Below are 27,441 nucleotides of genomic sequence, written 5' to 3' on the forward strand. Positions count from 1 at the left end.
AATATCATTGATCACGCGAAATATAATTAATAAATACTTCCCTACCTATATGATATTCAGTGCTTTATTTTTGCTATGTCAAGCTTGATAAAGAATATTACTATCATTGATAAGAATAAGATTTAGGTATAATCGATTGATAACATATTAACCAGATAGCACACTTTGCAATCATAATCTTGTAAACATAAATAATACATTGCAAATATACTTTTTCCACGGAAAGACAAGCGCCTAGTGATAGTCTCTGATCATGTTGTTAAAAATCGTATATAGATTGTCATCTAATAAACTACTTTTTTATTCAACGGATAATAATTAACATGATTTAAGAATGAAACACCATTGGTTGGGCTGCGCGTCAGTTGAAATACAGCCTTATGGTGGAGAGGGTCCAAAAGAAATTTTTGAGACTCCCTTACTTTCGGCTGTATGGATATTATCCGTGGCTCTATCCGACTGACTTTCTCTTAGGTATGCTTACATACTGTAGCTTAAAGTTTAGAAAGGATCTTTATTTAGTTACATATATTATAGGAAACTCTGCCGTTCTTGGTAGTATTGGCTTGTGTGTCTCTGATAATAATTATCTTAGGAATCGAGGGCATCCGTTGTTTGTTCTCTCAAGGTGCAGAACTAACCTGCCATTGGTAATGCCAATTGGGAAGGCAATAGCCCTGTTCAACCAAATCACTTTGGATTTTGACATATTGAGTATAGGTGGGCATTGTTTTATAAATTCTTAAAATGGGGTCTGCTTAGCTCACTCAATGTACTTGCTTGTATCTAATTTATGTTTTTTTTTTATTTACACTTTTCTACTGGTTAATGCTGATCTATTTCTTTTATATATATATATAATACTGTTTTATTAATATTTCTTTTCTTCTAAAATAAAAAAAAAATTCATGTTGTGAACGTCTTGAATTAATAATTTGTAATGTTCACTTTAGGTTTTTTTTTTTAATTTGAGTTATTGAACATACGTAATATTAGAAAATTGTAATAACAATAACTATAGCAGACTCATGCGAGTGATCGTCCGTTAAAGCCGAAACTCCGTTTTATAAAAATCCAATTCTACAAAAAAAAAATGGACATTGTAAAGCCATTAGACATTAAATCAAGTAGGTGCCTACCATAAAAATGGTTCAAAAAGTTTCTTTCGGCTCTCCTGGAAAATATAACTGAAAAAATACTTTTAATAACAAATATCATCATATAAGTTTGATTTATACCCATGTGTAAGTTGCCGATTCATTTTATTTTTTCAAATAAATTAATAAAAATGAGGAAGACTGAAAAAAAACAATGCTTTGCACTATTAACAAAGTAATTCCACCATGATCGCATACGTTTTAATGCAGTTTCATATTTGCTGACTAATTAAATTTATGAAGCGGAAAGGCCATAAGTACACCATGATTTGCTTTACTATTTTAAATCTCGCTAACCCATTCATTTAAGTCTTTACTAACAGCAATCTTATATTAAATTCACATTATTATTTATATTACAATATTATTTACTTCATTAAACTTATGTATTTCCAAGATTGAACGTATGCAATATTAACAATAAATGTCTTAAATAGTATAAATTATACTAGATTTATTTTTGATGGATTTTATCAATGTTATTTGTAAATATATATTTTTTTATCAACAATGGAAAAAAATGCCAATCCCGGGATTGTCATATTGTAATCCCGAAATCCCGGGATCAGAATTTTGGCTCGTGATTGGATTCCCTAATATTATACACCCGTTGTGGATTGGCGTTAATGTGAAAAAAGAATCAAGTTTTGTTACACTATTTAAGTCTGATTTTTTTATAATCGACTCTCTATAATTACGAAAATGCTTGTAATATAGTTGAATTTCGTTATATGACAAATAGTCAATAAATCCTATTACATTATCATGCGCAAACAATGTTTACAAGCGATGACACTTGGATTTATACATGCATAACGTCATTAACAGGATGTTTTTAACAATTTTTACATTATTTGACCGGATATTTTGTCCGTTATATCGAGGTTCTACTATATTAGCTACAGTATAACAGAAAAGGCAATATATATAAATGTAATAAAATATTACCTACATAATATTTAAAGTTATAATAAATGAAAACTTATATTTCCAGTTCGTTTCTGATTATTTTCGAATGCCATAAACGGTGTTTGTCAGACATGTCCATGCACATAAAGTAACTTTTACAGCTATTGCGATACGGGTGATATTTGGGAATCCATGATCACGGTCTTAACCCATTATACCTACCTACAAGGAAATATTATTAGGCGATATTCGTAATATTATCTTATTTTGTGGTACTATTTTAAAATGACACTTGTATGGTGACTACTCATCTAATCAGTGGCTATTGACTTTTCAGTTTAAATGAAGGTATTCTTAACCGACGTCAGGATTTCTCTAAATTTTCTCCAGTTGCTTGATTATTAGTTAATTTCGTCGTAATTAGGACGGGTGCAGGTGGTTAAATTTTTATAACAGATTGGTTGGACTCAGATAGATGCAGACTCATATGCCGTATCCGAAAACGTATCACACTTCACCGTCAAATGTTGTATCGAAATATATGACCGTATATTAAAGACCGTCCGACCTCTTTTGGTCGTACAGTAGGATTCATGTCTAAATAAAACACGGTTATTGTCGTTTTGCATTTTACAGGAAGCCAGTAGCAAACAATTAATTTTGAAAATAGCCGATATACTGGATTATTTGTTAGGTTTGGTTATGTTTTTATTCTTGAATTCATGAATTTTGCCAAAATCAGCATGACAATTGAATAATTAATGTTCATATTGAATTTAATAACATTGGAGACCGTATAGTAAACGGTCATCTCCTTCCGATAAAAAAGCTCACAACGAACTGTGCCACGGTTAAATATTATACGTACAGTTTACATGTAACCCTCATGTATGCTGTCTGCCACTAGTAGATAATAATAATATGTTTCTCAGATAATATCGCTAGTGGTCAATTAAATTTGATAAGTCAATAAAATCATATGCAGTGTTTTATCTATACAATATCAAAATTCTTAAACATAATAATATTTTAAATATAGAGATCAGGAGTCTAGACTCTAGACTACATGAAAAATATATCAAATAATCATTCTACCTCATTCATAACAATTCGTCTGAAATAACTACCGTCATACAATTAATATTATCTGAAGAGATTAAATCAATCTTGGCAGGTTTAGTGCAAAATTTTGTTGGCATTATCATCTATCATAAATTATTCTAATTAGTGATTATAATAATTATTTGAATGAATCATTTAATTATCCAATTCATCACAATTATAATATTAATCTGAAGGATGAAACTCTTCTTAATAGATGGAATCATTCTTAATTGCGAGCTTAGTGAAAATATAATTTTGATTGTCAATAATTAGGTACCTACGTATATCTACGTAAAGCAGACTCGTGGCTAGGACTGTCATATAGAAAAAAAAGTGTGGATACTTGAAATGGGTATCATATTGGAAGAAAAGTATACGAAGATATCGAAACTAAGGACAATATCCGGAAGAGGGTTTTTCTTAACTGTTTCCCCTCGAAAGGCTTGTTTGAAAAGCGAACGTAAATATAAATTCAACAGCTCAATACTTGGCTAGATTATAATTATGTGGGAAAGGGCATTAATATACTCAGAAGACGCAACCCTAGAAATATAAGTTAGGAAACCGAGGTTTGCCTCTCAGACCTCACAAGGTTTCAGTTAAAAGTACAGGTAGGGGGAAAAAACATTTTAATATTACTAAAATTGCAATGTTTTCTTTACAATGTTTAATTTACTTGTTCTACCGCCATTTCCATACCCTGCCGAATTCACGCACTCGGCAGATATTTTGCCTAATTCATTAATAAGGTATCGGGCTTGCATTTTTCATGAAATATGCAAAATTTTGCCGATTTCATGTAATACGCAATTTCACACATTCGGCGTAACATATTATTATGTACTCTATACCCGCGCAGATTTTTGCAAATTCCTACACGCGTAGATAAGTGATCGTCAAGCTTCCATCAACATTGTTATATTAACCGAGTGAATGAAAAGATTCATCACTTATCTGGATAGATGAAATCAATCTAGGCAGGTTTTGTGCAAACAATTCACTTATCTTTAGTGAGACTCATGTACGTAAATTAAAATTAAAGTAAATATGCTCAGTATGATCAGTCGTTTCATAATGTATCTTAAAAACAATAATAATGATTTACGAATGTTATATTCTTTAATACATTCACTGCTGACCAGTTAATTACTTTTTAATTACCACATTTAAATATCATGTCAATTATATATAATGGCAAACTACTGCAAACGCGGCAGTCGCGTTGTTAGCACTAAATGAGTTAGTATAGAAATTTTTCTACTTATGCTTCTTGAGGTTTTTCTAAATTTTATTTTTCACATATTTTATCGATTATTTTTATGGATGTTGCTCATCACAGAACAGATGATAAATAAATTCCGATAGGCTATATACCAATACAGTAAATTTTGACGCAGGGTTTTGAATGTGTGAGTGTCCTACGAAAATGAACCACGCATTATAGACGTGCAATAGTGTGTGTAATACACTAATATTAAATGAGCGTCAAAGCATAAACCGAGAGTAGTTGCTAGGATTCGGCGTATTACGTATTTTTGACGCGTGTTTCAATAATTTCATCCCGTACTCTTCCTTACTCGAGATCAGTTGCCTGCTTCTCCTTACCCATTAGGTATGTCAGTTCCCGTTATTTCTGAGTTCCTGTTGCCCATCTACAACATCAATGGACCGCACGGAGAAGCACTGACCTATGCACCTGTTTATGATCTCCTCTTAATAATTCATGTATCCACCCATTATATGACAATGTTGTAATTTGTTATGTTATAATCTTCTTTTTTTTGTTCACAGGCGTTTTGGTTAAAACTGCATCCATAACCAAACATTGGCCGGCGTCAGTTCGCTGTTTCCTGATGGGTTGAGACGTGTTTGCATGAAACTGTGGGAGAACCACTGGAGTCGTAAGTTCTATTTTATTTTAAATCTTTTCAAATTGTAATAGATATTTATTTTTGTCTACTATTTGACAAAATTATTCGAGCTCTATTCATTGACGGGTGATTTATATGCTATACTATTTTATGTTCTCATACAATATAGAAATAAAAAAGACACCAAGAAAATATAACAGCCTTATACATTTACACGTTGATTATTTTAAAAACAAAAATCTATTCATTCTGCAATAAAAAGGATTCATAATCTTTCGAATAGTGTTCTTATATTGACAATATGTTCAATACATCCGTTGAGGCACTCAACACCGCAGTAAATGATCTTTCTTTTTACTCTCTACTCAACTTGAAGAACGTTGTAAGTTTATATTATTGTCAAAATGGCTTCGCCGTCCGTCAATATCACGGAGCGTGGTATAATTCACTTGAATAAAGGAAGAAAACGGACATCTAATGTTATAAACTGGACAAATATCAAAGCTAGGAAGCTGAAGGATGTAGGAAAAGAGTATTTATCTAGAAAAAAATATTATTAAGCCTGCAATTGACCCGTCGAAACAGTTTTGTGGAATAATGTTGTATACCATTTGACAGTTCTGTTGATCTCATGAATAAAATTATTAAGTTCGACATATGAATACGTGTATTAATTAAGGCTCTAAGTACCAAAAAGTAGTTTTGCTTGTGGCTACAAAATACTGATTTGTCAAATAAAATTGTATGAAGCAGACATTTTGAAAAATGTAGTTTCACAGTATGAAGCAATCTCGGCAGCTTCTATAATTTTAAAACTTAAATTTATTTTCAATTTCCACAGTACATAGCTTTGAAATTGACATTTCCGGTCACGGTGTAAGTACCACGCAAAGAATCTTATTTTAGGGTCTAAGTACCAGCTCAGGGACGCTAGTGGGATCTAAGTACACACTGATGACATTTTCAATAGAGATGGGTACAATATTATAAATTAAAAAAATAAGGTTTTTCGATACTTTTGTTTTATCAATTCAATTATGTATTTACCTAGTCCTAACACAATCATTCTGCGTTTTATTTCAGCGATGTGCATATGACCCTAGAGACTATAGATCAGTGGTTTCCACGTTTCCGCGATGAATGTGCTTGTTTAGTGGTCAATCCAAATTTATCATGTTCATTGACAAATGGATTCTATCATGGGCCCCACATCCTGAAGCGGGCCCCGAGATCAAGATCTTTCAACCACAATTTTTACAATTAGTAGAATAATGTTAAAAGTGGATTATCAAACTATTCTAGAATAGATTTTTGTTTGTTTCAATATATATCTGGCATAGAAATAATTTAAATGTGGATACATGGCGAACTTTTTTTTTTGTAATTTTGATTTCCACAGCTCCAAATTTTTATGAATGCCTTCACTTTGTCTTTTAAAATCAGTGAATGCATTTGTAGTCCTTGCATTGATTTACGAGTATTCACCTGCTTATTTTAATTTCAACCAAATACAACAAAATCGTATTTATCGTAATCGTATTATCGTTCCTAAACAAACTTGCGTCAAATTTCAACATTATGATTTGATCTTTTATTCAGACTTCATTTTTTCACGAGATAGCCAGCGCGCTACACAATAGTGTAGAAGTGACGTATTATAAAGTTTGTCAATCAGGTTTGCAAACAACCTTTTATAGGACTGTTTTTTTTTGTATGGTTTATAACTAGCGACCGTTTTATAAACTATGCATTTGCAAACTTCATACTTGTGGCTACATTATTTTTTTCTTAAATTTTAAATAAATTCAACATCTACATATTCAAATAAATATTCTTCACGTCACTGTCACTGTATGACAATATGGATTCTGGTTTTAAGTGAATTGTGTTAAACTTTTCGCACCTCCTTAGCAACACCCCGCGCCTCCCAGTTTGGAAATCGCTGCTATAGAGTATCATAAATCAAGTACGTACAACTTTACTTAAATGTCCGCCTTTCTCCTTATGTGGTATAAGGCATAAAGCCCACCAAAAAAGCGTTCGGTGCGCTCACTACTGAGTAGGCCCCCTCACACCCGCGCATTACCCTTCACCTATGTTATAAGGGGCTCAAGGAGCACAAAATAATTATTATTATCAGCGTCTCTCATAACAAAGCAATAAAAATATTATTAAAATTCTCGGGGCATGCAATTAATATCGGACACGCAATAACTAAACAAAGAGTTCATTGTTCTTAAATAATGGCTTCTCACCCGTCTTATCGACGACGCTTCGAGGGGCGTGATTTTGCTTGCCGTGTTCAATGAATGGACTACGTTGTATTTTCGTTAAATCGTATCGCTGAGAAGCCAAAAAACGATGACTCATGGGGCAGGCGGGCACAAGGCGTCGTCAAATCCAGTGTGCGCTGGCGTATTTGATTACGTTGTATTTTCGATGATTTACACGTTACTTGTGAAATTTTGCGCGAGAGCCCCACTCGCTCCGTTAAGTGGGTTTTACGCCTAAGAGATAACATTATTATTATTAATTATAATATAGTGCAGGATCCCATAGACTTTTCGTAAACATATAATGCGGAAAGCATTCTGACAATTGGGATAGGGTTACAAAGATATATAATGTCATGTTATTCACCTACCTATATGTGCAACCTACACTGTTTCTGGATTGACCATTATACCTACTAAAACTAATGCCATATGCATATATATGGTAAAGAAACCAATCTGGGTGATTCTATACAAAAATATTACTAAATAAAATAGTTTAAGCCAAGGAGGATCCTAAGAATCGATGATTTTGAACACATTGCACTACCCGCTATTTTTATTATTTCAAATGGGACGAACCGTTCTACCACCATGCCGATGGCATGGTACAATTATTGCATTTGCAATCAATCTCTGATTCGGTCTTGGTTTTATTGAAGAATTCAGAACAATTTTTGGTGGGTTATAAGAAAAAAAATTAAAACCACAATAAAAAAAAATTTACTTGTAATATCGCCTGGCAACATCGATATTATATATCTTTGTGACCCCGAGAACCTATCTTTTTCCTGCGGGCCTGAGAATGCCTTTGCGGGCGTGAGAACAACACTTGATCGAAATTTCATTGCAATGGATGAATGGTATAGGAACGCATACGAATAGAAGAAGAAGAAGATGGTTGTACTAATTCAGAAACCTTCGCGGGCGTCCGCACAACAACTGGTCAAAAATTCATCGTAATCGGATGAATGCTATAAGAGCGCATACGAATAGAAGAAGAAGAAGATGGTTGTACTAATTCAGAAACCTTCACGGGCGTGCGCACAACAACTGGTCAAAATTTAATTGCAATCGGATGAATGGTATAGGAATGCATACGAATAGAAGAAGGTATAATGAAGAAGAAGAAGAAGAAGAAGAAGAATAACAGACAGACAGATAGAATAAAAGAAGAAGAAGAAAATTGTTGTACTAATTCAGAAACCTTTGCGGGTGTTGGCACAATTACTGACGAAAATTTTATTGCAATCGGATGAATGGAATAGGAACGCATACGAATAAAAGAATATAGAATAGAAGAAGAAGAAGAAGAGGATGGTTGTACTAGTTCAGAAACATTTGCGGGTGTTACCACAATAACTGACGAAGGTTTCATCGCAATCGGATGAATGGTATAGGGACCATACGAATAAAAGAATATAGTATAGAAGAAGAAGAAGAAGATGGTTGTACTAATTCAGAAACTTTTGCGGGTGTTATCACAACAACTAACAATTTCATCGCAATCGGATGGATGCTATAGGAACCATACGAATAAAAGAAGGTATAATGAAGAAGAAGAAGAAGAAGAATAACAGACAGACAGACAGACATTAATTTTTATATATAAGATATAGCCTATACTCTTCGCGCAAGTGCAATCAATAAGTTGACAAAGTTTTATCGCATTCGGATGAACGGTATGGCAGCGCATAATATACGAACAAACAAACAAACACATATTGATTTTTATACATTAGATATACTTAATATTCTGAATTTCAAACCAAGAAGAAAAATGTATTAAAAAAAAAGTTGCTTAATATCGATATTATAACATTATAACGATACGCATTGAACATCACTAGCGCTTTCTTGACAAATTAACAGATTGTGTAAAACAATTATAAAAATGTACTTACCTCATAATTTCGAGGTTTTATGGATGGAATCGCTTTACTATTAATTGTGGAGTACTCCTGGCCACTAGTTTTTAGTTTTTTTTTTACATTTTAGACACTTCCATCATCTTTTTGGCGACGTTTTTTAACAGAAGTCGTGAGTGTCAACACACCGTTTTCAGCCATTTCATATGGAATGCCGTTGAACGCTGCAGTGGTACTTACACCCTTACATATAAAACTCGCCAATGGACTTACATCGTCGCCAGATTTAAATATTTTATTGTATTTTTTTGACTTGCTTAAGGCACTTAGATCATAGTTAATAGTATTGGCGTTGGTATGTAGAACTGTTTTCTATAAAAATGTCAGTTTTGAAAATGTTGGTACTTAGCGCCTTAATTAATACACGTATTCATATTATTAATATGTCGAACGTTAATCGATTGTATTCAATTGATTTATCCATATTGTTATTGGAAATGTTGTTTGATAATAATGCTGGCATTGTAGTGCTCTATATTTTGTAACTTAATCTAATACCGTTTCAATTTTTTTAATCGTTCCTAGTTCTATTTTGCAAGGTCACGTTTGTGCCAAAAAAAAATTTAATCCGGGATGTGTTCTCGATTTTAATATCAAGACAAATTATTTCATATTAGCATTCAGGTTACTGAATCACAATGGACAAAATCATCATCTCGTCTCATGTATTGAGAGTCGAATGTCGGACGCTATGTTCAGAAAGCAGACGAAGATGATTCTAAGCTTAAATACCTCAATGACATGTGTGAATTCATGTTAGATGAGCATGCTGCCTTTTTTAAGGCACTATTAAGTGAAGCAGAACGAATAAAATACATTTTGCGGAATAATGTTGTAAGTATGTGAAATTTTCATATACAACATTTTTCCACTAATTTACTATATTTTTTTGTAATAAATCCAAATTGAATTGCCTTTCTTCACCACTTTACATTTAAAACTCTTAATAATTGTATGTTTATTGTATTTAAAATATAAAATGTAACAAAACATAACTAGTTTAATTTTTTCCATTTTTCTCAAAACAAGAATATTGTTGGATACAACGTTTTTCCGGGCAAGGGCTCAATTAAAATCTAACGATCATTTTTAACTGTATTTTTTTTATTAATATTGTTCTGTTCTCTCTGTTTTACCATCGTGTTTTATTTATTTTATTTTATAAATGTGCATGCCTCGTTTATCCATAAATAAAACATAAAGCAATGTTGTCTTGAGTGTGCCCTGCCACGGTTCATAGTCTATTGGGCAGCGTTGACAACTTTTTCTTGCCAGACTCAGCATTTTTTAATAGTCATAGCTTGAAAAAGACGCACCAGGCGTAAGGCGTCAAACCTAGCGTTTTTAAACACAGATAGGTATACGTATTACACCAATTTGCTAGAATATCAACATTCCGGCTTCTTGTTCTTATTATAATGTCATACTAATAAACTGTGATCTTATTTTTTGATTTTTTTTTGGAATTATAAGAAAATATACTTACAGTTTTTTTCTGCCAACTACTAGCTTATTTTCTTACTATATTTCGCATATTTTTATTAATGGCAGTTGGCAACACTGCTATTGGGGGTTTACCGTGTTCTGGGTTCCAAGAGGGATTCCCTCTGTTCGACTCATCCATTCTGAGTCAACATTCGCTTCCCATGCGAGAGAATTTGACTTTCGAATAATTTGATAAGGTTTTTTTTTTGTTTCTCCACCAGGCTCTAGGAGTATAATCCACATAGCTACTAGTTGCACGATCACATTGATCACATACCCGGAATATTGTTTTATCGGAATTTGTTTACTTTGACATAATATTAATTTAGGAAATAAGTATGAACGATTTCATGGCTGTCATTTAAAAAAAAGTCAGGAATTCAATTAGCTAAACTAAATAGTCAATTTAAGGTCATTTGTGTTATCATTGGACGTTGGTAATATAATAATAATAATAACTAATAAAGATTTCAAAGCACTTAGTGCTGTTATGTGTCTGGTTAGTAGTTGATCTTGCACTTGGAAATCAGTTGACCTCGATTTTGTATATTGTATAAATAAATATCTGCTCTGAATAAGGGGTGTCGACCGTTTTGTTGATGTTACGATATTACGTTTCGGGAAACGGGTATAGGCTCGGAGTAATGATCTATGGAGAGCGCCTATTTCTCGGCAAAATGAAGCCGTGTTTCTTGCGTATAACACACAGTAGAACCTCAATTTTATTATTATCAACTTAACTATTAAACGTTATACTATCGTGTTGCTTCTCAGTACGGCTATCATATTTGAACACAACATAGTTAACTATAAATGTTCTACTGAAATAACTAAATATAATTACCACTAACTTTGTATTTAACACAAAACAATAAATTTCAGCAACACGTGCTCGCAGTTTTTAAATGAATGTAATCAGTCAAATCCATATTTACCGGTGACGTTTTCAAAAAATATTTAATTCAGCCGTAGAAATTCTATCGCAAGTAGGTACTACGCATAGCGCGGAGATATAAGTATGCCGAATGCTTACTCACTCGCACTTATGATTCGTTTTTGTTCAGGCCTTGGATATAGGTACTTATAACATCTTATTGTATTGATGTATAGGTAACTACTTATTATATTGTTTCACCATTATTATTTATTTTCTAATAAATAACATAGTGTAGTGCAGTGGTTTCCAAACTTTATGTTACTACGCCTCCCTTTTAAAAAAAATAATCTTGGCGCCTCCCCCCCTTTATTTCATTAAATAATACAGACACCTTTTTAAATAGCCAAAAATGTACTACTTAATACCACAAAGAAAAAAAATATTAAGTATAAAAATAAACAAGAATTTACCAACTACTTTTATGATATTCATTTTTAAATTAATTTGTTTTTCATGCGATGGATGTGCTTGTTTTTTAGCACAAAGTGCTCTTTTTCTACTAAACGGGGTCGATATTTGGATTACATTGCAGCTAATGCAGAAAATCCCGTTTCGCATAAAAATATAATGTTACGAATGGTATAATAGCAGTACTTTCTTTCAGTCAAAATCTTTGGCGGGCCCACCTACCTATCGCTGAGGTTAAGGGAAGTGTGGTGCTCTAAAGTAGTGTTTCCTAAATTATACACGGGAGTTATCATTTAAGTACCTATAGCAATATATATATATAGGTATCAGATCAAATTGCAATGAACAACTACATATTTAAAATATTTAATACTGTTGAAACAAAGTAGGCGACTTTTTAAAAGTATTAGATTAAATTTGTGATGTCTGTTATGCCCGGGCTCTTTATAAACTATGCATTTGCAAACTGAAAACCTGTGGCTACATTTGTGGTAAACTTTTCGCGCCTCCCTTTGCAACACTCCGCGCCTCCCAGTTTGGAAATCGCTGGTGTAGTGCATGGTATATAGTATACATAAATAAATATAAATTAGCAACTAATTTATTATAATAATTAATGTAAATCCACAACTAAAACAAACATTTCATTTCTATTAATGAACAGAATAAATAAAAAAAAGAAGCATTCTTTAAGCACAAGCGATACGGCATAAAATGTGACATATTATTTAAATTTAAAATTGAGATTAGATCAACAGACTTTTTTTCGAATACCAGTGGATTATTTTAGCCATTTGCCCAACTCAGAGTCATTGATATCGATGAAACGCACTGTGGCATAGTATTAGAGTGGCAGTCTCTGAATCCGTAAATCCCGTGACTGGCATAATACAGTATTAATAGAAAAATAATTACAAGATAAAAAGAACTTTTTATATACAACGTTTTTAAATTTTCTGTTGAGTCATATAAACTTGACTTGACTAGCTTAAACGATCCAAAAAAATGTACTTGATAGAAATAATACTGAAATGTCATTTTGATTTCCATAGTAACGCACGTATATATTAATAATTTAGTTGCTAGGCCCCCAGACCCCTAGCAACCAATAATAGTGGATTGGACTACGGATTTCTTCAGAAATAACTTTTCAAACAAAACAGAACTAACTGAAAATGAATTCAATTCTACAAAACTATTAAAAATGCATTGGCATCGTGTTCTGATATATTCTAAAAGTTTCAAATGTCTAGCTATTCGGGAAGTTAGTTAAAAATCGATTGCAAGATTTGTACTGGATAAACAACCACCGGACAAATAAGAATACGACCTAATAAAAACGTTGTAAAATACCAGTCAATGCAGCATTCAACATTCTTGTCGATGCGCTCAATGAGTTCAATGTATTCAGTGCGTAAACAGAGAGTGTGTGAGTAGTGAGTTATTCATCCTTAAATTAATCCCGGGGATGCTGCATCGGAACCGGGATTGTTGCCAACCCTGCCTTATGTTGATACGAATTATCGCAGACGTAGAATGTAGACGAACTGCGTTCGGAAAATAATAATATTGTGTCAGTAGGGTCCACATACGTCACTCACAGTGCGGTAGATTAACGAGCTTGCGCATGTACATGAATTTTCCACAGCGTAGCGATGAAAATAGGCGCAATTGGCGACGTACCTATTGTGATACGAGACATAATGTTCTATTGACGCTCTGATTTGGTCAGGCGGTCGGACCGATTTTGTCGGATCAGACGATATAATAGCCCGAGTGGCGAAGGGTGGTGGTAGGCTGTTAAGATCCGCCATAAACAGTGCACACTAAACTTTGTCAGTCATACGTATTGGTTTTCAATGAAATAATACTACAATTTACAGATGGTATTGGTTAGTTTTTAAAATTCAATTAAACCCTTCGAAAACCAGTCCATAATAGGTAATATTAAAAAATTCCTCGTTTATCTATAAAATATCTTAAATTATGTAATTAAATCATACATAACTTTGAATATTTTATAGATTTGTTATCTATTATAATTTATTATTTGTACGACCACGGTGGCCGCGCGGCTTAAGCGTTGGACTATAACGCCGTGGGTCCCAGGTTCGAATCCTGGTTTTGGCAAGTACACATATTGATTTTCAATTTGTGTCATTATATGGACCTAATAGGTTGAGCAAGTGGCTGACATCCATTTCCCGCAAAAAACTATATTTTTTAATACAATCCTCTACTCTGTGGAGGCTTATATGATCCTATGAGGATCGGACATGGTCAAAAAAAAAATATAATTAGTATATGTTTGGTTTAGGCAGATGTATTCTTAATCCAACGAAAACAAATAAGTATGAATGAAAAAGTGTGCACAATTTTGTCCTATCGCCCAAAATACATCAAAACTATTATGGTTTGGTTTAAGCGGGGTTTAATTTTTTTTTAAAACTAACCAACACCATCTATAAATTGTAGTCTTAGTTCAATAAAAACAAATACGTATGACTAACAAAGTTTAATGTGCACTATTTATGGTGAATCTTAACAGCCTACCTCCACCCTTCGCTACTGGGTCATGGGAAGGTGTGTTATAAATGAAAGTATAACCCAAAGTGGCTCTTGACCGTCCCCAGGAAACGTTTTCTCTCCCTTCCGTTTGCTGCAAACTACCTCAGCTTTCATAGCTTAGGGGATTATGCAAAGCATCTTAGTTGGTTTGGTGGCCACCATTCTTGGAGCATAACCTGCGCAACATAAGTCGCCCCACAGTCGGATTACTGTACAACACGTATTGTCTTTTCCTCACCATGGGCCCGATTTCCTAACTATCGTCTCGTGTGGCACCAGACGATAGTTAGGAAATCGGGCTGCATGTCTCATACGTCTCCGAAAACCATTCTTAATAATTTGAATGTGTCGGGTGACACCTATCAATAGATCATTTCTTGTCATTTCCTTCTCTTACTAACGCAATCCTAAATTATTGTTGTAGAAACTTATGTATGATTTCATTCGTATCCCATTATAATATTGTCTTTAAGAGCGTACATAAATGAAACGGCAAATAATTCTTAATTACTAGTATGTGGAACGAAATTTTGGCCGCGTTGCCATTCAGACAGCGATAGTCGACCTGTTTGGACGTCAATTTGTTTTGTGATGGCGTCGGAGGAATATATTCTTAAATCGTATAAAGATGACTAAAAAACGTTCCGCATGTACTTGAAAAAGAAAACATGTCAATGAATATACTATTATTATTACGAATATAATAATAAACATAACATAAAAAGGACGCATTTTGAATTCTTATGACAAATTATATTTCGTACGGCTCGCGTCATTTGCACAATCCGCGCATCGCCTAGTCACGATCTTTTTAGACCATGCCTCAGCTGAGCTATAGCCTTAAGAAAAATAAACTTTTTAGCTTTCCTGTCAGTTTATGAACGCCTTGAACTAATATTTTTTTAATAAGTATGTAAATAATAAAAATAAAACATTTTTAAATCCACAACAAAATCTTAGCTTTGCTAAATAAAAAAATAGTGCGATAAAATTTATTTTACCTGTTTTTTTCTGTCCATCCTTCAGATGTTGTATTCATTTTTTCCAGAAATCTCCTTCACCTAATTACACCTTGCTGGCCCAAGTTAATTGCCTCTTATAATATTAAATCTGGCACAATGCTCAGCACTAAACTTACATAATCATTTTTTTTAAATCTTCTTTTTCCTCAGTCAGCAAAAAGCCTATCCAACGATGGGGTTTGGATTTTTAGACAGAAATTTCAATCCAGTAATAACATAATTATTATATTTTAAATTTCGGGATATAAACAAATAAAAAAAACAATGTAGGTACCTATATAATAATTAATTCTAGTTTAGGTAAAATTATGGAAGTCCATATTTTCGCACGCGTTGTACCTAAATCATCAGTACAATTTAATCTGTTATAAATATTTTTTTAGTTACGTTGATTGTTATTTAACTTACGGTTGTTTTACCTATTCAAATTTGATACTAAATAAAATTATAATAACATTTTATCTAGCTACGGTCGGTATGGACATATTTAAATTAGTTTCTTTTATGTTGAATCATGCGAAATGTAGATAATTTGTATGTATTTTAAAAAGTGCTCTCTCATTAATTAATATTGGTGACTTACGTAGTTTTACCCAAACACCTTTATCCTGTCCCTCGCTTGCATTCGGCTCCGCGTGGTATCCATATGCTCTCCCTAAGGGCCAAGACACACGAAGTCTCAGAAAATTAAAGACACGTAGCACTGTAGTCCTCCGAGTTCAGCTCGTGTCAACAGGTAAACAATGTAGTACACATCTGACATAACCAAACCGACTTAATGGCCGCGCCAATGCGTTGCGAATGCGATAAATTGCAAGGCAGTATGTCTTAACCCTAAGCGACAAAGCACACTATGAGTGGCAGTGCGATGCGCACTTGGCCCCCTACACCGTGCGCGTATCGTACGGCGTTTTGCAGTGTTCGCCGGCACTAAAGAGCGGATGTGGATTATGAAGAAGAATAATTTTGATTTTAACGATTAGAAACAATACAAAATTCACATTCAATACAAGTTTTATTCCCGACTGGTTTAAATAAGTACATGATAACATTATATTCATATGTTAGTAACGGATTAATATCGTATGGTTAAAATGAACTTCAATTATTACTGACCTCACCTTGAAAAATTCAGGTATACCTACATACATCAATAACTCCATTTATGCTGTTTGAATCGGTCATTAAGCTTTTGATCTAAGTATATATTATTATTTACATTTACTTGTTAAATTTAACCTTTAAGCAGATCAATACATTTAATGCTATCTCTTTGGAATGTATTAAATAAATAATTGGCAATTCATGTCGGGTGTTTGTTGAATATGTAGTTACAGCTGGAAAAAGCTTTATACATTCTATAGTGATATTCACTTATTCTTGTAATTATTTATATAAATAACGGCAGCAAATTCATTTGATGCATTATAGCTCGTTTGCACGTGTATGGATTTACTGCTGACAGTACGTATTAATACGGCCATACCAAGAAAAGGCACGCGTAAAAACCTATTATCGTGCAAGTTGGAAGATTGCATCAATAAAGTTCAGCGGCTTCTGAATTTCCACGCTAAATTTGCTGAAAATCACTTCATACTAATCATACCGTCTAATAAAAATGATGATAGACTGTCAGAAACTGTGTACGCGACAAATGTATGCAAATATAAGTCCTATACTATATAGTAAATCAATGCTATCATTACACAGTATTTATTCTATGAAGAGTTCACAGTGAAAAATGGGACGACATTAATTGTTTGATAATATCTAAAAAAATCTGTTTTGATACTGATACTGCGATACATAGGCCTGATTAAAAGTTTAATTAATTATCAAAATATATATTATTTTACCATTCCATATTTGAATGATTATAAAACAGTATTACTGCCATGAAATACCTAAATGTACAGTATGACTTATGCAATATTATGATTTATTTAAATATCACATTTTGACGTGAATTAACTTCAGTAATATGACTTTCTTTGCATTTATTTGAAAAAGCCTTTCACTTTTCTATAATGAATGTTAATTATTTGTTTAAATACTAGCAATATAATACAATGCCACGCCGCTGTTTTAAAATAAATAAATAATATTTTATTTTGTAATAAAATCGGTGTTTTGTGAATCTCTGAGTATTTAGATAAAGCATATTTTTGTCTCGTGTTTAATCTCATGACTTGACAATAAATTATACACTATCTATGACCCACTTCCATTTGGTTGCTATGTGCTCTAAATTCATAAAAGCTGTTATGTAGTCTTTTAAGAGATTTAGGAGAGGAGAGGAAACACGGAATTAATGGGAACTGAAATACCTAACGGGTGTTGAGTTACAGGCAACCTATCTCGAGTCTGGAAGAATATGTAATAAACTTAAGCACGTGCCAAGAATACGTCATTCCTAGCTTGTCCTTCGTTATGACAACTGCTCTCAGTTTATGTACTGACGCTCATTCAATATTTGTGTATTTGAAGGTTGCAACACACACTATTGCACGTCTATAAGGTGTGTTTCATTTTTGTAGGACACTCACACATTCGAAACCATGCTTCAAAATGTGGTATATTAGGTTCTTTTTGGTCGTGCACGCATGGCTGAGGATCGTGACTACATTTAAATTTCGCCATCTTTTGAGCGACCAAGACCTATTGGTTTATATATAACGTATATCCGACCATGTCCGATTTTAATAGGATCATATATGGGCCTCCACAAAATGGATGTCAGCTACTTTCTCAACCTATTAGGTCCATTCATACTCTGACTGATACACAAATTTAAAAACAACATGTGTACCTACTTGCCAGACCCGCGATTCGAACCTGGGACTCACGACGCTTTAGGCCGACGCTTTAGCCGCGCGGCTATCGTGGGTATTGGGGTATAGCCTATCTGAATTATATTTATTAATCTGTTCTGTGGTATTTCGTATTCACCACATAAATATATGTTTCGTTCGCATACTAAGCTTTATCAGTAAGACTTAAGTCTTGATGTAGGTACCTACCTAAGTATGTCAAAATATGTATTTCTTATTCAAATATTAACTGATTTTAATTATATCAAAATTTTATTTTTGTTTATACATCGTTTATAATCCTTGCACAGTGACGTCCTGTGGGGGCAAGCAGGTCATGCGTTACAATGGGTGGCATATTTTTGAAGGGCGGCGAATGAAAGAACGAATACAATAATATTACTACAACTGTTGGGAGCAGTGTGCGTTTTCCTATGAAGTAGAAGTAGACGATGCTGTCGTATCATTAGAAAGAACTTTTGAGAGCGTTTGAGGTTTTCCACGAAGCTAACGATGCTGTTACCTACTGCATTGTACATTTAATTATCAACATCTCAGTTTAAAAATAATCGAAGCATAAGAAATCCAGACAACGTACCAGCTGTTGTATTGTCATACCCACTTTAACTGCTAATGAAACACTATTGCTAATATTGTGCTAATTTGGTGTCCAAATGAACTTGAATTTACATGTGCCTGTCAATTACCTACATGATTTATTTTGAATCGGAACCGTCTCCTCGTGTCAAGCCTATCAGGCACCATTAGCGAGGGGTGCAAGACGAGTAAATGCGCTTCCCAAAGACGTATACATTTTCGGTGACGTGCTATGTATTTTGTATTGGAAATTTAAGTATTATTATATAATATATTCTCTTCTTCTCTCTTGTGAGGGTAATATATTTTGTTTTAATGTAAATCTCATGTTGTGAACGTCTTGAATTTAGATTTGTTATGTCCACAATGTTTTATTTTATTAACACACATTTTACATTTTAATGTCGGTTTATTAATTTTTCATAAGGGTTCCTCCAAACCTTCACGTACCTAAAACCACAATTTTTTGAGAGTAGGGCATCGTGAAAATGCTATTTTACATTAGTGTATAATAATATCTTTTCTACAAAGTTCGCAGATTGTTCAAAATTTAGGTCCCAAAGACAGGTACCCTGAATTCTTCATATTCTACCGTTGTACGGTACCTGGGCTCATGACGTGAGCACCTATTGTTAAAATTGTTATAAAATATACCTTATCTTTATTTGAATGGAAATTCCCAACCATCTCACAAAATGATAACATGCTACTTATATTCAAATATATTATCTGAATTGTACACTTCCATTATGATCATTTTTTTGTCATTCCGGTTTCAACTTGCGGCTTGAAGATGCCGAAGTCTACAAATTTATTACTGACTAAAATAAAGTACACAATGAAACACAACGACGATGGCTTAAGGCTATACCTCAGATGAGGCACGGTCTAAAAAGATCGTGGCTAGGCGATGCGCGGATTGCGGGTAACGGGTGCAAATGACGCATGCCAAACGAAATATAATTTGTCATATAAATCCAACATGTTCTGTTTATTGTTCTATTAGTAACAATAATAATATATTCATTGATATGTTTTCTTTTTGAAGTAACTGGGTAACGTTTTTAGTCATCTTTACACGATTTAAGAATAAATATCCCCGTCGCCATCACGAAACAAATTGACGTGTTCCCAACTCGACGTTCTCTCTCCGAATGCCAGCGAGTCCAAAATTTCGTCGCGCCTATAGTTGAAAATTATTTGCCGTTTCACTGATGTATCGTCTTAATCGTCGGCCTATAACGTCGTGGGTCCTAGGCATGGCACCCACATTCTGAAGTGGACCCCCCAACTTTTCACTAAGGTTTAAGGCAGTGTAATGTTCTACAGTAATGTCCCCCAAATGGTATTCCGTGGAACTCCAGGTTCCGTGTAAAGTAAAGGGTATTCCATTTTTTATTAGCGTTTTTTGATATTTTCAAATAAATCCATTTAAATTATTGTCGGCACTGGGCTATCATATTATGAAGCACTGATCGCGACACCCTTTTGTGATAGCCAAGTAACATGCGACCCTTCGCCATATTTGATAAAAAGCCATTTTGTAAGTTAGGAAACACACTTAAAATAATTATTAAATTAAATTCTACACGTGAATTATCTTTTAATTAAGTATATTAATCATTATATCATATCAAATTTCATCATACAGCCACATATCTTTAAATGTTTAATTATCAAGGAAAATAGCGCCTACTAGGCAAAAATTGTGGTGTATTTTTCAACAAATCAACTGGATTTATTTAAAAATCGCTAAAAATACACGGAATACATTTAACCCAGGGTTTCCGTGGAAACCACTCGGGGAACACTACTGTAGAAAATTACACTGCCCTTACTTAACCTTAGCGATAGGTAGGGGGGCCGCTATAGATTCTGGCCTAGGGACTAGTGATGGGAAAACTGGTCGATTTTGAAGACTAAGTATACTTACTACCAGTATAAAAAAATACTTAGTACTTATAGAAACTTGTTCCAAAATACTTACTAGTATTTGGAATAGGTACTATATAGAGCGTTTGGCGTGCGTATGCGACAAAAGTTTCATACTCAACTGAAACCAAAACCAACTCTATATTAGTATTTGAAATACCTATCGGCTCAGGGAACTCAGACTGTGGATCGGCTTCAATAGAATCGCTAAAAATACGCTGAGCTCCGCTTGTGGAATAGTCCCATTTATTATATTTATCAAGCCTAAACCTGTGCGTCATCTCACCACTGTGCTGCGACACAAAATTTATGACCTATTATTCATATATTCGAACGCAATAGACTAATAAATTAAAATATACCTATATTCCAGTGCTATCACGTTCGCGCGCATTTAATGTCAATAGTGTTGAAAGTCTACCAACTGGCGAGTGCACAGAACAGCGACTTGCGATAAGTTTATTGGGCCACACATACTGAGTATGGGTAGGTTCATCCGAAACTTGAGTACACAAACTGGTGACAGTATTTCCAACTCATCTCTATTAGGGTCCCGCTTCAGGATGCGGGGGCCATGCTGATAATAGTGAGTAGTTTGCCACAAACCAATCCGCATCCAAAATTAATCGTAGTTAATTTTAACGTCAGTCCTTTTTCAGCTTTACTTTGATATAAGTAGGTATTCAGTTTTCGTCCAGTGTAGAAAGTTTTCTTTAGTGTATTTGGTTATATACCTACTTTATCTTGTTTATTCTTGACATTCTCGACAGATGAAATTCAATGTTTAAAAACTATTCCAACTGACAGACATAAATATTGAAAGTAATATGCCAACACTTCTGCAGAATTTTTGCAGTCATCATAATAAAATTTTACACTAAATTTATTAGCTTTAAACCAATAAACAAAAATCGTTTTAAAAGCTTCCATTTTTTTGTTACGCCGTATAAAAAGCTTTCAGTCACTCATAATAGCACTTATCGTCAGATGAATGCAGAATTATTCACATTTGAAATATTTCGAAGGAGAGTTTTTTAAATAGTCTACTTTAGTTATTTACTATTTATATTATACACCACAGGTGTCTATAGATCAGCGATACTCAACCTGCGGCCGCATGCGGCCCTTTAAGCTTTTATGTACGGCCCGAAATACATTTATTATCAGGAATTTCGTATATCTTGAGATTCGTTTCGACTTTGACGCTCAGATAGTGACACCCGAAGAGGATTGTCATTAAGGTCCACCTCATATCTGGTATCAGAGTGTTGCTATTGCACACGATTAATTTTTAAAAAAATACGCATAATTTTTAAAATCTCAAAAATGTTTTGTAAAAAAGGGGGGGTTTCATGATTTTTTTCGTCACACCAGTAGTAATGCGGCCCGCGTTACTTTACAAATATATGTATTTGGCCCGAAGAAAAAAAAGGTTGAGTATCATTGCTATAGATGGATGTATATTTGATGAAATTATTCGCAGAGTAAAGCTAGGCTAGAGTGCTTTTGGCCGCCTGAATAATGTCTTCAAAAGTGACCTTCCACTGTGCATAAAGCGCAAAGTGTTCAACCAGTGTGTGCTTCCCGTAATCACATATGCGTGTGAAACATGGACCCTAAGTAAAAGAGAGATACAGTAACTTAGCGTAGCACAACGTGGTATGGAGAGGTGCATGCTGGGCACAAGGTGAAAGGACAAAAAGAGGAATGAGTGGATAAGGAAGCAGACAAGGGTTTGCGATGTGATAGAGTTCATTAAAAGCCTCAAACAGAGTTGGGTTGGACACATAGCTCGAAGAAGAGAAAATCGTTGGACGAATTTAGTCATCCCGTGGTATCCAAGAGGTACAAAACGTCCATAAGGTAGACATAGAGGCCGCTGGATTGATGAAATGATAAAGTTCTGTGGAAGTACGTGGTAACGCAACGCGCAGCTTGGAGAGGCCTTCATCCAGCAGTGGATAGATTCAGGCTGATGATACACCATTTAATTCATCAATAATCCTGATGCGTACATTAATTTAGCCATAAAAATAATAAATAATTTCAGTAAAATTTATTCAAAGAACTCTTTCTTAAAAAAATCATATGTAAGTTAGAATAGTTCTGCATCGGAGAAAGCACACCGAAGAACAAATCCACCGAGACAGTTGATGAGTTTGTCTACCTCAGATCACAGGTAAATATCATAATTACTACCTGCTCATCTATTCTATACACAATGCTGCTATCGGCGGCCATCGAGGGTAGTTTATCATATGTATGTATTTAGGCGGTTAATTGTTACAATAAGTTAACCGTCTAAACACTCTAAACTGTCATGCAGTAGTTTTGTATACTATATATTATTATTTATTAATTGATCATTTATTTTTGTTGAGTCAACGTGCGTTTACCTCTCATGGTGTGGTGCGAGGCGGTTGGTTTTGATGGATCTATGTTTGTGTTTGTAGAAAATGATGATTTTTTCATATTGAAATAAATGGTAATACGTTAATTGATTTGAACGAAATATACAATCGAAAATTTGTCTTCACTGCGAAAAGATTACCGCATTGCATTATAAAACAATAAATAAATAGCACTAACATCGTAACTCGCAATTGAGTACCCCGGCCTGTCGTTAGTCGATCTTGATCAACATCCATGTCTGAGATAGAGAATGCACGAAGAAGATGCTCATTATCTGACTAACCAAAGTTTACTTGATTAATATGGGATGCCTATCTGAGCATTTTACTTTTTTTATGTTCAACCACAAAACTATCTATGGACACAGAATTAATGGGAACTGAAATACCTAACGGGTGTTGAGTAACAGGTAACCGATCTCGAGTGTGGAAGAATATGGGATAGATTTAAAAACGTGTCAAGAATACGTCAACTGTTCTCGGTTTATGCACTGACGCTCATTCAAAATTGGTGTATTTGAAGGTTGCAACACATACTATTGTGTAACACGTCTATAATGTGTGTTTAATTTTCGTAGGACACTCACACATTCAAAACCATGCTTCAAAGTGTAGTATATTGTAATTGAATTATATTGTATGAAATTATATTGAAATTTGTACGTAAACAGTTCACCGCAGAACACTTATTCGTGCGCCGCAGTATGTGAAACATGAGTTCGTGCAACATTTAGTCAATTAATGACGAGTTCTTCTTTGAACATTTCACCGTGGAGTATATTTGTACGTATGCTACAACATTTGGAGATGTCTTTACTAGGTTAGGTTAGGGTTATTCTAATTGGAACAGTACTATTTGAAAACTATCGCCGCATTTTGTAAGATACGTACAAATGTATTCCAGGGTGAAATGTTTAACGAAGAACTCGTAATTTGATAAAATGTTATACGAACTCATGTTTCACGTACTGCGGCGCACGAATAAAAGTGTCCCACGATGCACTGCATACGTACAACTTACATGTAACCATTGGGGTATGTATAGCCTATCTGAATTCTATTTACTATTATGTTCTGTGGCGCTATATTACTATGGCTCCCGAATCACTTAGACGTATATACTTTATAGTGCCATATTAATATTATCGTATATTTTTTATTGCCTTGTATTTCAGACAAGTAGCATTTTAATTTTATTATTGCAGGCGTCTAAAATCACACGGGAGGCTTTTAAAATGTAAACAGATAACAGACGAGAGTAATTCTATTTTATCTCTGGAAAAACATTCAGAAAACCGAGGAAAACCTTCTTTGATATGCGATAGCGCAGTCGGTTACGACGTCCCGGAGAAAACTTTCAAAAAAAGTTAAAAATAATATTATAAAACTAAAAAAAAACTAAAAATAAACTATCTAGTCAATGGCTCTCGAGTATAAAACGTGAAAATAATAGAAAATCTATTTTTCAAGTGTTTGATTACTGTATTTAATTACCTATGGAAATTTTCGACGAATAAAAGGCGTCGTCAAAGTCTGCGGTATCAGAAAGTTTCTTCACTGTTAAAAATGTAGCAATATTTGTATGCGACCTTTTTTTAATACAGCGTCGTAGTGATTTTGATAAAAAAAATATTGGTGTATTAATTTGGTAGATTGACTGTGGAATTAACTGTGTAAAAATGTGGAAAATATCGTGTGTTTTACTTACGAGTTTTATTATTGTGTTTGTTCTAAGTTTCAATTGAATGAACAAAACTATGTGCATCCAAGGATTCTGTACCTAAATATATTGAATAAAAAAATTAAAAAAAATACTGTTAAGTACATCGAATAAATTAAGTACATATCTAATCAGAGAATACTATATTTTTGTTAATAATTAATACAAGTGTTGTTATTGAAAGTACATTTTTTTTATGAATTAGTTTTTATCGATTCATGATCTTGATACAGATCGACTATCGTCAAAAATTGTAACAATTAATTGTTGATTTTATGATAGAGTTATGATTAAATCAACCATCTTTTAAACAACGTGGGAATTTCCTTTACAAGATACTATCATCGTCGATCATAGATTAGATAATAACAATTGCAATAGACAATAATATCCCATTAGAATACCAAGTGACACTATCGTGAACAATTCACTATAAGAACTACCTGTCGTTCCAAATTTTAAACATTCTTCAATAGACACTAACTAAAAGTACACATATTATATTAAATTCGGACTATTTACCTGTGATTAATTGTTTTTAATACTTGTAAATGAACAGTAATAATAGTATCGCGTTGGTTTCCTCGATGAGACGATCTGAAAAGACGTCAAGTGTCAAGTGCTTCACTGGTTGGATAACAATGTACGATAGAACTCGAAGGTCTTTGTGTGAAGAGTGTTTCTTCGCCGTTTACCAACACTCCTGACGCATGATCTGAGCGCTAGTGGAAAATCAATTAAATATTTAAACAATATGTCAGGCGAAGTGAATTGATTTTGGACACCGGAAATTGATGTCATTTCCTTCTTTCGCCAGTGTTGCTAGCTTACAAATTTACAAAATTTTCCACAAAGCGTTTTTAGTGACTTAGTAAAAATAAAAAAAATATTGTTTAGCAATTTAAAAAAAAAAACTTTACTGCTCAACAATTGAACTTTTCCATAAGCGATACAAAGTAAGTTATTTGTGCAATTATTGTGATGTTGACATTAATTTTATATATTTTTATACAAATTGTATTTTTCATAGTTATTTAGGGGTCATCCATAAAACAATCATCACACTGTCTAAATTACATAACATCTTTGAAAAATTTCGTTAAAAAGCAAATGAGTTAAAAATTATCAATTTCTGTAAAATGTTCTCGCGGAATATGTTATTATTAGTAAATGAGTTTATATTGTGTTAGTTTTGTGATATCTCGGGATCAGTTACCCAATACTGAGGTCTCCGTACACTCAAATGTGCTTTGACTGAATTTGCATGACGTTAAGTTGGGAGTACTCATGGGAGGAGGGAGCATGTAGATCTAATACAAAACTGCCAGACGAGCAAGTGAAGAGATATTCACGTTGGCAATATGATGCCGCAATTTTCTAAATGCAACAAAATTGGCCTTTGGCGACCAATCACACTACAACTAAAATAATCACAAACACCCAAGCTTTGAGAAAATCACATAAATATATTGTGAACTCATCGGGAATCGAACTTGGGGCCTCAGAATGACAGGCCTTACGCACTGGACTACTGGATAATTATGACGTTTTGAATTTATGGTTATTCCTCCCATTTAAATTATCCTATTTTTGTTAAAATTCACGATAAAATCTATCAAACACAAAAAAAATAGTATTTACATACACTGCAATTAAAATATTAAGTTTGTTAAAACCTGACATGTTAAGAACTTTTACCCTGGAACAACACATTTCTCTAAATGGATTTACATAAATAGTAATTATTTTTATAAACTAACGAACTAAAGAACTATTTTAAATGATTTAAATTCTTTTTAATTACCTTGTTAACCTTTCTTTCGGCAGATCTTTTGTTCTTGTTGAAAATCAAGTGTTTTGTGTGCCGATACGTTATACTAAAAGTACATTATTTACTCATTCGAATCACGTGGATGATAATAATACTTCCCAAACGTTACATAAGTCATCACAATGATTCGGAAATATAGAACTAAATGCATCTACATGCACTATCGCCGTAAATTGTCTATTCGGTACTGATTTCACATGCAGTTACGTGGAAATGTGCCTACATTATCTCTGTTGGGTGAACGGGAGAAAGATTATAATATTAAATCTTGGACAAACAGAAGTCGTATAAATAATAAAGACATTCGGTTGCTTGCAAGTGGCAAATGTTATTTAATTATTGCTAAAAATAGCATTTTCAACAGAATGCATGCACGCCTACTTCTTAAGGTCGAGTGCACTTAGATTCTGAAACAAGATTCAAACTTATATAACATAATATTTCTTGGTTGCAGAGATTCTACTTAGATTTTGTAGTG

The 27,441-nt window shown here is 33.7% G+C and overlaps 1 protein-coding gene across 2 annotated transcripts in view; it reads left to right on the forward strand.

Moving 5' to 3' along the window:
- The window catches only part of LOC147073520 (putative phospholipase B-like lamina ancestor), a 106,114-nt gene that overhangs the window by 39,112 nt on the left and 39,561 nt on the right, over positions 1–27,441 (forward strand). Inside the window, exon 2 of one of the 2 annotated variants that reach the window (XM_085944512.1) lies at positions 4,962–5,071. The gene's annotated coding sequence lies outside the window, so the exon portion shown is untranslated. Of the gene's footprint in view, positions 1–4,961; positions 5,072–24,489; positions 26,089–27,441 lie in introns of those variants that run through there. The other variant, XM_085944513.1, reaches the window with a different exon arrangement.

The sequence above is a fragment of the Rhyacophila brunnea genome, unplaced genomic scaffold (genome assembly GCF_057557595.1).
Source record: "Rhyacophila brunnea isolate RB1 unplaced genomic scaffold, BYU_Rbru_1.0 scaffold_17, whole genome shotgun sequence".
In the NCBI taxonomy this organism is placed as follows: domain Eukaryota; kingdom Metazoa; phylum Arthropoda; class Insecta; order Trichoptera; family Rhyacophilidae; genus Rhyacophila; species Rhyacophila brunnea.